The sequence below is a fragment of the Siphateles boraxobius genome, unplaced genomic scaffold (genome assembly GCF_051911475.1).
Source record: "Siphateles boraxobius isolate OS27281-9 unplaced genomic scaffold, OSU_SipBor_1 12, whole genome shotgun sequence".
Taxonomy (NCBI): Eukaryota; Metazoa; Chordata; class Actinopteri; order Cypriniformes; family Leuciscidae; genus Siphateles; species Siphateles boraxobius.
This window is the reverse complement of record NW_027508722.1, coordinates 33,658,042-33,672,148: the sequence shown is the minus strand read 5'-3', so window position 1 is coordinate 33,672,148 and position 14,107 is coordinate 33,658,042. Positions and strand designations below refer to the sequence as shown.

Genomic DNA, 14,107 nt, shown 5'->3' with positions numbered 1-14,107 from the left:
TATCCCACCATGATCATGAACACAACAGAAAATCAGTTGCCTGAAAGTACTCTATGTGCCACAGTCCAGCCTGTCTAGTCTAAGATCTGATCTCGAAATGTTCTTAAAATGTCATTTGAAGTAAGGTCAACCATACAAAGATACAGTGGGTTTACCAGTTTTACCAAACTAATACAAACCACATAATGCAGCTTAAGCTGTAAGCCACTGACAATTACAATGTATTTTTTGACACAGCTCATCCTCAGGGAATAAAATAAAATTATGGCATTATGATTTAAAGTAGACATGGATCTATTATAATGCCTCAATCAAAGCCATTAAATTAGATTTATTCAGTTTTGGCAGAGCAGTAAAAAATTCAAGTATCATATAATAATAGCCAAGATAGACCATTACATCTCTATGGTGAATGTGAATTATCATTTGAATTACAGTCAATATAGGAATATTGAATATTCATTTTTTATTACCATTTTTATTGAACCTTTAGGCTGCTAAAGGTTCAATAAAAATGGTAATAAAAAATGAATATTCAATATTCTATCCGTCAAAACCCAGCAATCAAAGGTATTGAAACACCACAACAAACACATAAAATCTCACTCTATGCAGATGATATCCTACTATATATACAAGAACCCCTAACATCTACTCAAGAAATAATTAAAACAATTCAGTCCTTCTCAAAAATATCCGATTATGCAATAAACTGGAATAAATCTTCCACCCTCCCTTTACATAAAACCAAATGGGATGTGGCTCCCCAGCAATCACCAATACCTATTTGTCAAGATCACATCACTTACTTAGGCATTAAGATTTCCTCCAGACTGTCAGAGTTGGTAACACTCAACTTCACACCATTGCTAAAAAAAATAGAAGACGACTTGCTCAGATGGCTCAATCTCCCAATCTCCATAATCGGCAGGATAGCAGCAATAAAAATGACGATTTTACCGAAAATTAATTACCTATTCTCAATGATTCCAACCCACCCCACACTCACCTGGTTTAAATCACTAGTCTCCATTATAACTCGCTTCTACTGGAAAAATAAAACGCCAAGGATAAAACTCACTACACTTCAAAAAAGTAAGGTTCAAGGAGGACTAGAAGCACCAAATTTCCAATATTACTCAATGGCTAACCAACTGCAATACATATACAAATGGATTCGCCCCACCCAATCTGATATTGTATGGCTAGATATAGAACAATCATTATGCAAAGAATTAAATATAGCTGACATACCATTCCTCACCAAATCAATTAAACAACACACATGTTTTAAGGCAGTAACTATAGCCACCACTCTGACAGCCTGGTGGAAATTTCACCAAATCACTAATTCTACATTAGCTCCATCTAACCTCACCCCACTGTGGAACAACCGTGACTTTATAAGCAATAAAAAAACATTGAACTTTCACACATGGGCGGAAAAGGGTATCACCCACATTAAGCATATTTTCAAATCTAACACATTTAGACCATTTCCGGAACTGGCCCAGGAGTATGGCATCGGGAACAACGAATTTTTAAAATACCTACAACTCAAATCTTCTGTTCTGACAAAAATAAACATCAGAGACACAAATTTAGAACTTCCACCGGCAATATCAGACTTGGTCAACATTTCCTCTCCAAAGAAACTTCTCTCTAAAATATACAAAATGATCTCAAATCAACTTCAGACCATATACTTACCAACAATAAAATGGGAAAACGATCTATCAATAGCCCCTGATGCCAACTTCTGGACCCAAATCTGTAAAAACATCTATCACATGTCCAAAAATTCGAATCTTCAGTTAATACAATACAAAATACTTCACAGAACGCATTACACGGGCAATAGATTAGCTAAAATGGGATTCACATCAGAAATTTGCACACATTGCAATCAAAATTCTACAGATACATACATTCATGCAACCTGGCACTGCACTCCAATCAAACACTTTTGGGAAGAGGTCACACAGGCACTATCAACTATAGTTGGCTGCCACATCCCAATGTCGCCTTCCCTTTGCTTGCTGGGGGACCTCACAATAATAACTGATAAAACCATAAACTCTAAAATACTCCTCACAGCTCTAGCCATCGCCAAGAAAACTATCCTCATGAACTGGAAAACCAGAAATAAATTACACATTAACATCTGGAAAAATCTTATAACAGACTTCATGGCAATGGAACTCGCATCTCCCCTTCATAATAACACATCTGAAACTGATCCCTGCCGTCCAACACTTTCTGACCTCTTACAGCTATGAATCCTTTCTCTGTTTTCAACTCTGACTTCTCTCACCTTCTTACTCAACCCACGAATATTCATATTAGTTGTTTAAACTTGTTTCTGTCATCATTGTTATTGCTATCTTTACTGTTACTGTTATGATTACTAATTTCACTTTTTTTTTTTTTTTTTTTTTCATTGTTGTAACTACTGTTGTTGCTGTCTTTTGCTCTTACCGTTATGATCACCACTGCCATCATCATTGTCATTTATTATTATTATTAATATTATTATTATTATTATCATCATCAATATTGCCATTGTCAATGCTGTTTTAGAATTAGATATCATTGTCATCACTAGTGCAATAACTTCCCCCTTATCTCTTCATGGGTTTTTAATGCACCACAACATAGAATAAAAAAAAAAAAAAAAAAAAAAAAAAAAAAAAAAAGAAGGATTAAGGATATATGGAAAAACCTCACAAACACCAAGGCAGGCTAGACAGGCGAGAAGTGGTTTCAACGGGACAGCATCTCTGTCCCAATTTGAGACACTCTCGCACTGTACTCCCTATTTTAATGCACCTTAGACATTGCACATAACACACATAACACAAAAAAAAAAAAATTAAAAATTAAAAAAAAAAAATAGGAAAAGATATGGACTGATGAGATGAGGGGGAAGGTTATATTATATTATCTTATATTATATTATCTTATTATGTCGTATTTTATGCAGGATTGACAATGGCAATTATTACATAGGAGGAAGGATGGAAGTAAAAAATCTACCAACACAATATTGGCAATATGGTGGTAGTGGGAAGTGGGATGGTGATGGTAATAACAATGGTAATACATAATAAACGGTTACTTTGTTTACGCATACACACACATACACATAACCACACTCACACCCGCACACATACACACTTAAATCACTCTTGTCACTGCTGGAAGTATGGATTTACAAGATTGCTCACTACTGCACTATGTTGGTTTGTTTGTATGTATGCCTGATTGTTAAATAAAAAAAAAAAAAAAAAAAAAAAAAAAAAAAAAAATGAATTACAGTCAATATAAATTATTGTTGTGAGCAGCAACTATTGTTAGACTAAGAATTTATGCAGTTTAGCTCCATTCAGCAGAATCTCATTCTCATCATTTATGTCGGCAATATATTCATTCTAAACCTAAAGTCACCTCCACAATGCTGTGAATGTGAGAGCTGCAATAGTCAGTCACCACCACTTGAGAGCAGCATCACCATTAAATATCATATGAAGCATTGTTTATAGGCGCGTAAAGCAAAATGGGGCAGGTTGTCACAACTTTTTATTCCTTTAATTTTTCAGTCTATTTTTATTTTTGAACATCAATTCATGACTACAAAATTTACATATAAAGGCTTAAAAAATCTTTTAACATTTCCACTGATATTGCTTAGGGAAATTTTTTTTACTACCTTTGCTACAACTTTTATTACTACCTTTGCTACAACAATGCTTATGCTATATTTAAATACACACATTTCCATTTACTCATTAAAAGTTTGAAAAAATGTATATGCAGAAATTAACATTAGCCTATATTCCTATGCTGTAAAACCATTGTTCATTTTTAGTTAATGTTACACTGTAAAAACACCAATTAATAAAATGTTGGAAGAGCAAAAATATTTAAGTTGAACTAATATTCATGCTTGGGATTAGTTAAGACATTATATTAAGTCCACAAAAATATATTTGAAAAAAATTAAATGTAGGGATATTTTAGTCAACATTTAGGATGGCTAATGTTGACTGAACTAATAAACACAAATCTAGCAAATATTTTCTAAAAGACAAAGTATTAAGGCCAGCTATGCTATACAATAATTGAATGCATAGAACTGAACATATTTGCTGTTTGTGTTGTTAAAATTAATATTAATATACATTTAATAAACATTTGATATAGTATCAAAACTACATTTATCTAATTTTCGAGGTTACGTTTTTGTATTATGTGAGGGGATGGATCTTACAACACTTTAATATATAAAACGTTTATTTTTTAAATCTTGAATTTAACCTGTCTTATTTTTTGGTAATAAATAATAAATATATGTAAGTGCATCGCTACATTTATTAAGAATGAAAGGAGCTGGATTATGCCGCATTTGATTTTGTGGAAGGATACTGTTACGGTTGTGTGGTGGTATGAAGCACAAGGAGGGAAAGGAAACAGGAATTTATTAATACTGAGAATTCAGGAACCAAACTCATTTTTGTGTTGTTACGTCCCAAGATGTATTTGTATTATTAGTGATTGGTATTCAGAAATGTTTTATAAGTTAACATTATGTCCGAGGGAAAGTTAAGTGTATGTCAAGTTAAACACATTAATACGTTATTTTAGGGTAACTTGAGCGTGATGAATGGGGTTTAGCTTGTGAACACTTTTGCAATTGTCCCGTGAAGTTCAGAAACCTGAATATCTAACGTTACCAGCTAAGATTTTAAATGGTGCTCATCTTCTAACATTGTTCTAAACTCTTAAGGAGGACAACATTTTACAAGGCTGTTATCAATGGGTGTCTCAATAAGCTTCCTAGGTGAATCCGCTGATACTATTATTTTGTGTACTCAAACTCGTGCACTGCCAAATGATTTATGTTAGTGGTCACATCATCTTGAATAAAACCAAGATGGCGCCGCAGATGGCTGCCTCGGTGTGGAGCTCTCCAGCTATTGTGTTGTTTTTGTTCGTTTGTCCTGGGTTTAGTCATTATTTTCCTATCAGTTTCACCAAAGACGAACTACTGGACATTAGGAAACACATACCAGAAAACTATACAGTTTTTGATTATTCAGACGTTTTGCTGGACATTCTCGTCGGAGGTGCAGCGTTGTTGTTCAAACACGCGGTCAGACGCAAACGCGGGAAGCGTGCCGGCGCGCTGGTTAAACTCCGCGAGCGCGGCCTGCGCACTGCACTCCCCAGCATTCATCTTGCGAACCTCCGATCCCTTCCTAACAAAATGGACGAACTACTTCTCCTCACAAGGATTAACAAGGATTTTTCTAACTCTGCTGCTCTTTGCTTCACTGAAACCTGGCTGAGTGAAGCCATACCGGACAACGCAATACATCTGCCGGGCTTCCAGCTGTTCCGAGCGGATCGCATCGCGGAGCTAACGGGGAAAACGAGAGGTGGTGGATTGTGTTTCTACATTCACGAAAATTGGTGTTCAGATATAACAACACTGAACAAGATATGCTCTCCTAACTTAGAGACCCATTTCATTAATTCCAAACCTTTCTACTCGCCACGGGAGTTTTCCTCTTTCATTCTCGTGAATGTTTACATCCCTCCAGACGCGTGCGTGAGCGCTGCGCTACAACAGCTGGCTGAACAAATATCTGAAACGGAACAAAGGCACCCGGACTCTCTTCTAATATTTATTGGGGATTTTAACAAAGCAAATCTTTCCCGTGAACTACCAAAATACAGACAGCACGTTACATGTCCCACCAGAGACAGTGGTATACTGGACCACTGTTACACTACAATAAGGAATGCGTATCACTCCGTTTCACAAGCAGCTTGAGGGCTCTCTGATCACTGTTTGGTTCATCTTATTCCGACCTACAGGCAGAAACTGAAATCAGCTAAACCTGTGTTAAGGACTGTTAAAAGATGGACCAATGAAGCAGAGCAGGATCTACAGGCCTGCTTTGATTGCACTGATTGGACTGTTTTTGAAGCTGCTACCACCGATCTGGATGAGCTCACAGATACTGTAACATCATATATAAGTTTCTGTGAGGATAAATGCATTCCTACCAGGACATTCTTATCATTCACTAATGATAAACCATGGTTTACTGGGAAACTCAAACACCTTCGTCATGCCAAAGAGGATGCTTACAGAAGTGGGGATAAAATCTTGTATATCCAGGCCAGAAACAGACTGACAAAGGAGATCAGAGTTGCTAAAAGAAGCTACTCTGAAAACTGAAAAAACAGTTTTCATCCAACGACCCATTATCACTCTGGAATGGCCTGAGGAACATTACCAACTACAAGTCCCCATCCCCCTGATCTGTGGACAATCAACACCTGGCTGACGATTTAAATTCATTTTATTGCAGGTTTGAAAAGCCCTCATTCACACCACACACCGGCTCTAACCTGCACTTCACACATTCACCATCACCTCCTGCACCTCCTGCCATCCAACCTGAGCTTAAGGTCTGTGTGGAGGACGTGAGCCGAGTCTTCAAAAAACAGAAGACTAGGAAAGCCTCAGGCCCAGGCGGCATCTCATCTGCTTGTTTAAAAGCCTGTTCTGACCAACTGGCCCCGGTCTTCACACAGATCTTCAATAGATCATTGGAGCAGTGTGAAGTTCCCTGCTGCTTCAAACGCTCCACTATCATTCCGGTCCCCAAAAAACCCCAAATCACTGGACTTAATGACTACAGACCTGTCGCTCTCACGTCTGTGGTCATGAAGTTGTTTGAAAGACTGGTGTTGGCCCACCTGAAGGACATCACTGGACCCCTGCTGGATCCCTTTCAGTTTGCTTACAGAGCAAACAGGTCTGTGGATGATGCAGTCAAAATGGGACTGCATTATATCCTGCAACATTTCGACAGACCTGGGACTTATGCAAGAATCCTCTTTGTGGAGTTCAGTTCAGCCTTCAATACCATCATGCCTGATCTTCTCAAAGCCAAACTGACCCAGCTCTCCATACCATCCTCGATCTGTCAGTGGATCTCCAGCTTCCTGACGGACCGGCAGCAGCGAGTGAGACTGGGGAAACACACATCCAGGACTCTCACCACCAGCACTGGCGCCCCTCAAGGGTGCGTTCTCTCCCCACTGCTCTTCTCCCTGTACACTAATGACTGCACTTCTAAAGACCCCTCTGTCAAGCTCCTGAAATTTGCAGACGACACCACTGTCATCGGTCTCATCCGGAACGGTGACGAGTCTGCTTACAGACTGGAGGTTGAACAGCTGGCTGTCTGGTGCAGTTACAACAACCTTGAGCTGAACACGCTCAAAACAGTGGAGATGATCGTGGACTTTAGGAGGAACAGCCCAGCACTCCCCCGACTCACCATCATGAACAGCACTGTGGAAGCATTAGAGTCATTCAGGTTCCTGGGCACTACCATCTCTCAGGATCTGAAGTGGGACAATCACATTGACTCCATTGTAAAAAAAGCCCAGCAGAGACTGTACTTCCTTCGCCAGCTGAGGAAGTTCAACTTGCCACAGGAGCTGCTGATTCAGTTCTACTCAGCCGTCATTGAGTCTGTCTTATGCACATCCATCACTGTCTGGTTTGGTTCAGCTACCAAATCAGACATCAGGAGACTACAACGGACAGTCCGGACTGCGGAGAGGATCATTGATGCCCCCCTGCCATCCCTCCAGGACCTGTACTCTTCCAGATTGAGGAAGAGAGCAGGTTAAATCATCACAGACTCCACTCACCTTAGACACCACCTGTTTGAACGGTTACCGTCAAGACGGAGACTTAGATCACTGGCCACAAGAACATCTCGGCACAGGAACAGTTTCTTCCCACAGGCCATTTCCCTTCTGAACAGTTAACACACCTCCCAAGGCATATGCCTTTAAGTGCAATATCCTACAACTCAGGTGATACTTATACTTAGATTTATTTATTATAATATTCAAAACACTGTAAATATGTTCATAATCTGTAAATCTGGAAATGTCTATTCTGACTAAACCTAACTGTGATACTTTTTATTCTCATATATTTATATTTTTATTCTTATAATTTGTAGTATTATGTTTCATGTTTCTTGTCGTATTTGTATAGTCCACTGGAAGCCTCAGCACCAAAACAAATTCCTTGTGTGTGCAAGCACACTTGGCAATAAAGCTCTTTCTGATTCTGATAAGAGTTTTTTTTAACACTTTGCATTGTATAGCCTAAGTATTTTTGAATTATAAATGCATTCCAATATGAAGCACAATTGGTTGCAACTCCTGTTTCATCACAAATAAGTAAATAGTCCTAACTTAAATAGTTACGTTAAATTATATAATAAGCTTCATTTTATTTTTTGTGATCAATTGTTCTTTCCTTTCTCCATCAGGGTGTGGCCAAGGTGATGCTCTGTCATCTGCTGTGTTTTCAGACAATTGCAAGTCAATTATTTCAAAGCACTACCAACTGAAACACTGACTAGTGACCAGAACAATCCACTCCTTTAACATACATTGTGTGTGTACTTTCAAAACTAAAGGTGCGTTAAAGACTCATCTGGCAAAATTTCACTCCCAAAAAAGGTTTTTTTTTTGTATTCAGCTGTTCAATTTGTGAGTTCAGTGACACCTGTGAGGAAAATACATATTCTAGCCACCTTGCAAACTATCTAAAGCAACATGAGACTAACATACCAAACTGTACATTCGAAACCAATGTATTATCAACTTTTAAGATCAGACCCTTCCTATCAGAGCAGGCCACACAACTCCTTGTCCAAGCTCTTGTTTTCTCCAGACTGGACTATTGTAAGGCTCTGTCAGCGGGCCTTACGGCATGTACTATCAAGCCTTGCAACTGATCCAGAATGCAGCAGCGAGGGTGGTCTTCAACGAGCTGGAGAAAGCCCACGTCCCTCCTCTCTTCATCAGTTTGCACTGGCTGCCAATTGAGATCAAATTCAAGGCACTGATGTTTGCCTACAAGACAACCACTGGCTCTGCACCCCATACCTAAACTCGCTAGTTCAGACTTATGCACCCTCCAGACACTTACGTTCTGTAAGTGAACGATGCCTTGTGGTGCCATCATCCCAAAGAGGCACGAAATCATTCGCAGACCTTTTCCTGGACTGTTCCCAGCTGGTGGAATACCCATCTCAATTCGAACAGCTGAGTCTTTAGCCATTTTCAAATGTCTAAAGACATCTTTTTCATCAGCACCTGACCAATTAATAGCTCTTACCTTTTCTATTCTATACTCCTCTATTTGTTTTGCTGAAAAAAAAAAGTAAAAAATATAAATAATCCGGAGAACACGGTACAGCTTTCCATTATACAACTGACTTTGATGTCAGAGTCTTTTATATTCACTTATAATTACACTTTTGACCCTTCCTTTACCCCTTAAACCACCCTTAATAATAACCATTCCACCAAATCTGTCCCTAACTTTACCCATATCCATCTCAATAACAGCAAAAGTGTTTTGAGTAGCACTTTATTTTACAGTCCTTTTCTGCATGTACATACTATGTACTTATTATAGAAATTACAATAACTGGGTTATAACTAGGTACTAACCATGAACATACGCCTTAACCCATGCAGTTACCATATATTACCAGTATTTTCGGACAAAGTCGGACACGTAACAGTAATAAACACGATTAGCCTTTTGATTGACTACTTTATCAAAAAAGCTAATAATGTGTTGCTAATGTTACACAAACCATGCTCCTCTATGTCACGTGCCTTCTAAAACTCAGAATCCTTAGAAACACTTTGAACAACTTAGAATGTCAGTAAAGAAAGGCATAAAGCTCATCATAACATCGTAATATACATGATATACATAATTCACCAGCTATATTCCTAAATGTACAAAAATTTTCATATCAATAGAAAAAATATACAGATGACATGGCTTCTCTTGAGACCCCCTGCTTCGCAGTTAATGCTATGCTAAAGCCCGCCCCGCAAGTAGACCTTATTGGTTACAAGGTAGTTTGTGACGTCAGAAACACCAGCAATTTCAAACTGCAGTTTTAAGGAGAAAATACTCAGCAATGGTGCTGACTCATGAATTTGCATATGGTTTGTCTTAAAGCATATTAAAACACCAGATGGACACATAAACATTAAAAACTTTATTTTCACCACAGGGGGACTTTAAATGTTTTGGGTGAGTAACTACATTTTGCAGACGTGTGATAGTTGATAGACAAACAGTTGTGGAAGTTGCACTTACAGTATGGAAGTAAAATAATGCCAAAGGTTTTTGAAACATAAATTTGAAAAAATATGCATTACATTAACCCTGCTTGTATTTTTATGGGCTGAAATTCAACATGGTTGTATATTTCAGCTGTGAATATTTCAATTAAAAAAAAAAAACACGTTTTCATTAATAAAAATTCAATAATCCATTTCAGCTTTCAGATTTCACTTCCAAAATATTCATTCTGTTTAAAAATACAACCTATAATATTCGACTGGCAATTTTCGGTCCATTTTATTTCGCTTTACAAATTCGCTTCCACAAATTCAGTGGTTCAAATTCGACAGAAAATTCAACATTTCACAATATATTGATTTAAAATTTGTAAGACATGTTTGTGTAAGAAAGTTCACGAGGAGGCGTGAATCTTCATGAATATTGATGTGTTTCACACCTGAGAAAGACAAAGACCCTCCCATAATGGCCCTATCAGGTGCTATCAGGCCCTATCATTATGAGGAACCTTGCAAAAAGAATAAGGAGAGATTTAAAAAAGAATGGCTTTTTGATTGTCTAGATTTATTAACAACACAACATAATCCAAAGATACACAACAAAGAACAAAAAGCACATTATTGAACACACTGATCTAAAGACAGAGACTTGAACAGTCACACACCTTTGTGCCATTAAAACATAGTACATACCTGTAATATCCAAGGTGTTTGATTTTTCATTTTACCATGTTCATGTACAGAGACTCATGTGAATGTTAAAGTCAGCAGGACTCATGAGTGGCATCTGGTCCCTGTATAAAAAAAACAAACAAAAACAAAACAACTGTGAACATGCTGATAGCAAGAGAAATAATAGGGCTGCATGATTTTGGGAATACATTTTAGATTTTTCTGGTTGAAATATCGATTTAAAATTTACAACAAAATATATATATATAATTAACACAAGGTTTGTTGTACCTTGTAGGCATATACTTGTAGTGCTGCATAAAATAATAATAAATATATCCTATAACAGACGGCTTATAATTTGTTAAAAAAGTAACACTTCAGTACACTATACTAACATAAATTATATGGATTATCATATGTAACTTCGAATGTTTCCATTCGCTATGCAATATGAAATGAGATTGGAGTAACATGAAGCCTATTGTTTGGCGCGATTTGCTTTTCAAACACAGCGCGAGTGACTCAAACTCACAGCGCGTGCAGAAAACATTTACTGAAGCGATCGAGCCGCTCCAAATTATGAAACATTATTTTTACCACATTATACATATCTACGTTTGAACAGATATCCACAAACAAAGTATTTAACAGTAAACACTGGTCTAAACATTATAATACTCACCATATTAGAGTAAACACTCATACTAGCCTACTTGTATATCATGCTGTTTTTTTTATCAAACATAAAAACATCTTAGTGTCACACAAGTATGTAAATTTAGCATTGAAAGGTTGCCTGCCTATCTATAGTTCATATTTCAACATGTTTTCATACATTTTAGTTTGGCACCAGTTCAACTAGTACAATGTGAAGTTTATGCACCAATAACATGCTAACTATTATAAATGGGAATACATTTCTTACCTTAAAAATCTTATCTTCAAATCATGTTCTTCTTCTGAAGTAAGTCCAGTGAAAACTCAGAGTATCTTTCAAACTCGAAGAAAAGCAGAAAAATGACGACGTTTCTCTTCTTTCTTCATGCTTTGTTTTGAGGTGATGAGGGCGTTTACAGATCCACGTTCCTTCACGTGGACGATTTGCATCTGAATTGCTCGTGTGCGCGTGGGTGTGGTCACATTAGAGATAATGAGCACTTGTTTGAGAAACTGTACCTCTCGTTGCTTTCACACGGATTACTTAAACAGAGAATATTTGTTGTCAATATGAATTACATCATTTAAAAACAGAGACTTAAAGCTTTGTAAAGACATAACTCTCACATGTGGGTAGCAAGTATTCACTGAGTTACAGATAATTTTCAGTCGCGTTTCAGAATGAACTTCACACTGAGAGAGACGGCAGAACGCACATCATGTTTATTTTCTTTATTTTAACGAAAAGCAGAACATTTTGTTTTTTATTATGATTTTACTCAAATAAAAGTAGACATTTAAAGTCCCTGTAAAGTCAAAATTAAGGGGAAGTTTACGCTCACCAGCTGTTGGCGCGACGGGAGGATGAAGGCCGAGGCGGGAGATAGTCGATTCGGCCCCATTCACCAGTAACAGCGGATTATGAGTGAATCCCAGTTGTCTCCGACGAAAGTTTATACAACTATCCCGTGTAAAATGATCACTACCTAGGAGGGTGTTTGCGGTCTTCCTCAGCTCTCCATCAAAGTGGCTCTTCACAAAATTAATCCACTTCTTCTTGATGTGATCGTTTTTCGGTAATGTAAAACGGTAAGGTAAGGACACCAATCTGTTTTGTACGTGACCGCATCTAGGTAGTACGCATTTCCGTGACTAACGCACAGCTAGCAAGCAAACTGTAGGCTTTAGTAACTAATAATACTGACAGTAACTCGCGATTGAGCGGCAAACTGACGTGAATGTGCTTTATTTATATTGTTAGGGGAGCGGCCAGCCTCAGTTGCTCTAGTGCATCACTAAGTAGGGGGGTGTCCAGGAGCTCAGGGGCTCCAGTGCGTCATCGAGCCCTCTTTTAGACCCGCCCAAAAAATCCGGAAAATAGCAATGGTGAAAAACTGTTTAACGGTCTAACTCACAATTCAGTTCTTCAAAGTTCACAGTCTTTGTAATATGTTTTAGGAATACATTTCTAACATTTATAATGTGTTTAGAATTTTTTTTTTAAATTGCCTTTACAGGGACTTTAACAGTTTTGAATGATGTTTAACACTTGCCTGTATGACAAAAATCGACAGTGTTATTTGAATCTCTTTTGCACTGATAAGAAAAAAGCGGGCGACCCCTTAACTTTATATTGCGGTGATATATATTATCACCATATACTGATTCCATATATATACTGGCCCTGATAATCATCACAAGTACTTACCGCTTGCTCCATTTCTGTAAATTCGTTTTTATGAACGAATGACTCTCATCCATTGCTCTAGAGTTTTTTTCGTCAACAGCCGCTTGCACTCCCTGCTGGTGAGGCCGATTAACAGCAATGGAGATTATCAATCTGCAATCTACAGAAATTCCTGCCATTCCAGGAAGTCAAATGTTTAATTTTCTGTTGAATTTGAACCACTGAATTTGTGGAAGCAAATTTGTAAAGCGAAATAAAATCGACAGAAAATTGCCTGTCAAATATTATAGGTTGTATTTTTAAACAGAATGAATATTTTGGAAGTGAAATCTGAAAGATGAATATGGATTATTTAATTTTTATTAATGAAAACGTGTGTGAAATGTTTTGAATTGAAATATTCACAGCTAAAATATACAACCATGTTGAATTTCAGCCCATAAAAATGCAAGCAGGGTTAATGCAATGCATATTTTTTGTTTCAAAACATTTGTCATTATTTGACTTCCATACACTTACAGCTTAAAAAATGTTAAGACTTTGATAAATATCTCAAAGCCATTGAGAAAAACTGTAATGGTTCTCACATATAATGACCATGAGTTTAATTCAATATTAATGAAATATGGTATTTAAAAGATTTTCCCTGTCAATTATAACACTCTGAGTAACTAAAAATCAAAAAGAAAAAGCATTGCTTTCCATTACCTTCATGTGTGCTTCAGAGATGTTTTGGATCATCTCCAGCAGGGAGCACAGGGTTTGTGTGTGGCTGAGATAGAAGAACCAGGGACAAGCGAGTGAGGGAAAAAGAAACATTAGAGGTCAAAAGTCATGCCAATTTGCCTAATGGTAGCACATAATGTGTTTTTA

The 14,107-nt window shown here is 37.4% G+C and overlaps 1 long non-coding RNA gene across 3 annotated transcripts in view; it reads right to left on the bottom strand.

Annotated features, from left to right (window-relative positions):
- LOC143726116 (uncharacterized) overlaps positions 1-14,060 on the bottom strand; it is a 70,001-nt gene extending 55,941 nt beyond the window's left edge. For all 3 annotated transcript variants that reach the window (XR_013198385.1, XR_013198384.1, XR_013198387.1), the window contains exon 1: positions 13,943-14,060. This is a non-coding gene — a long non-coding RNA (uncharacterized LOC143726116). The remainder of the gene's footprint in view (positions 1-13,942) is intronic.
- Between the last annotated feature and the right edge of the window lie 47 nt (positions 14,061-14,107).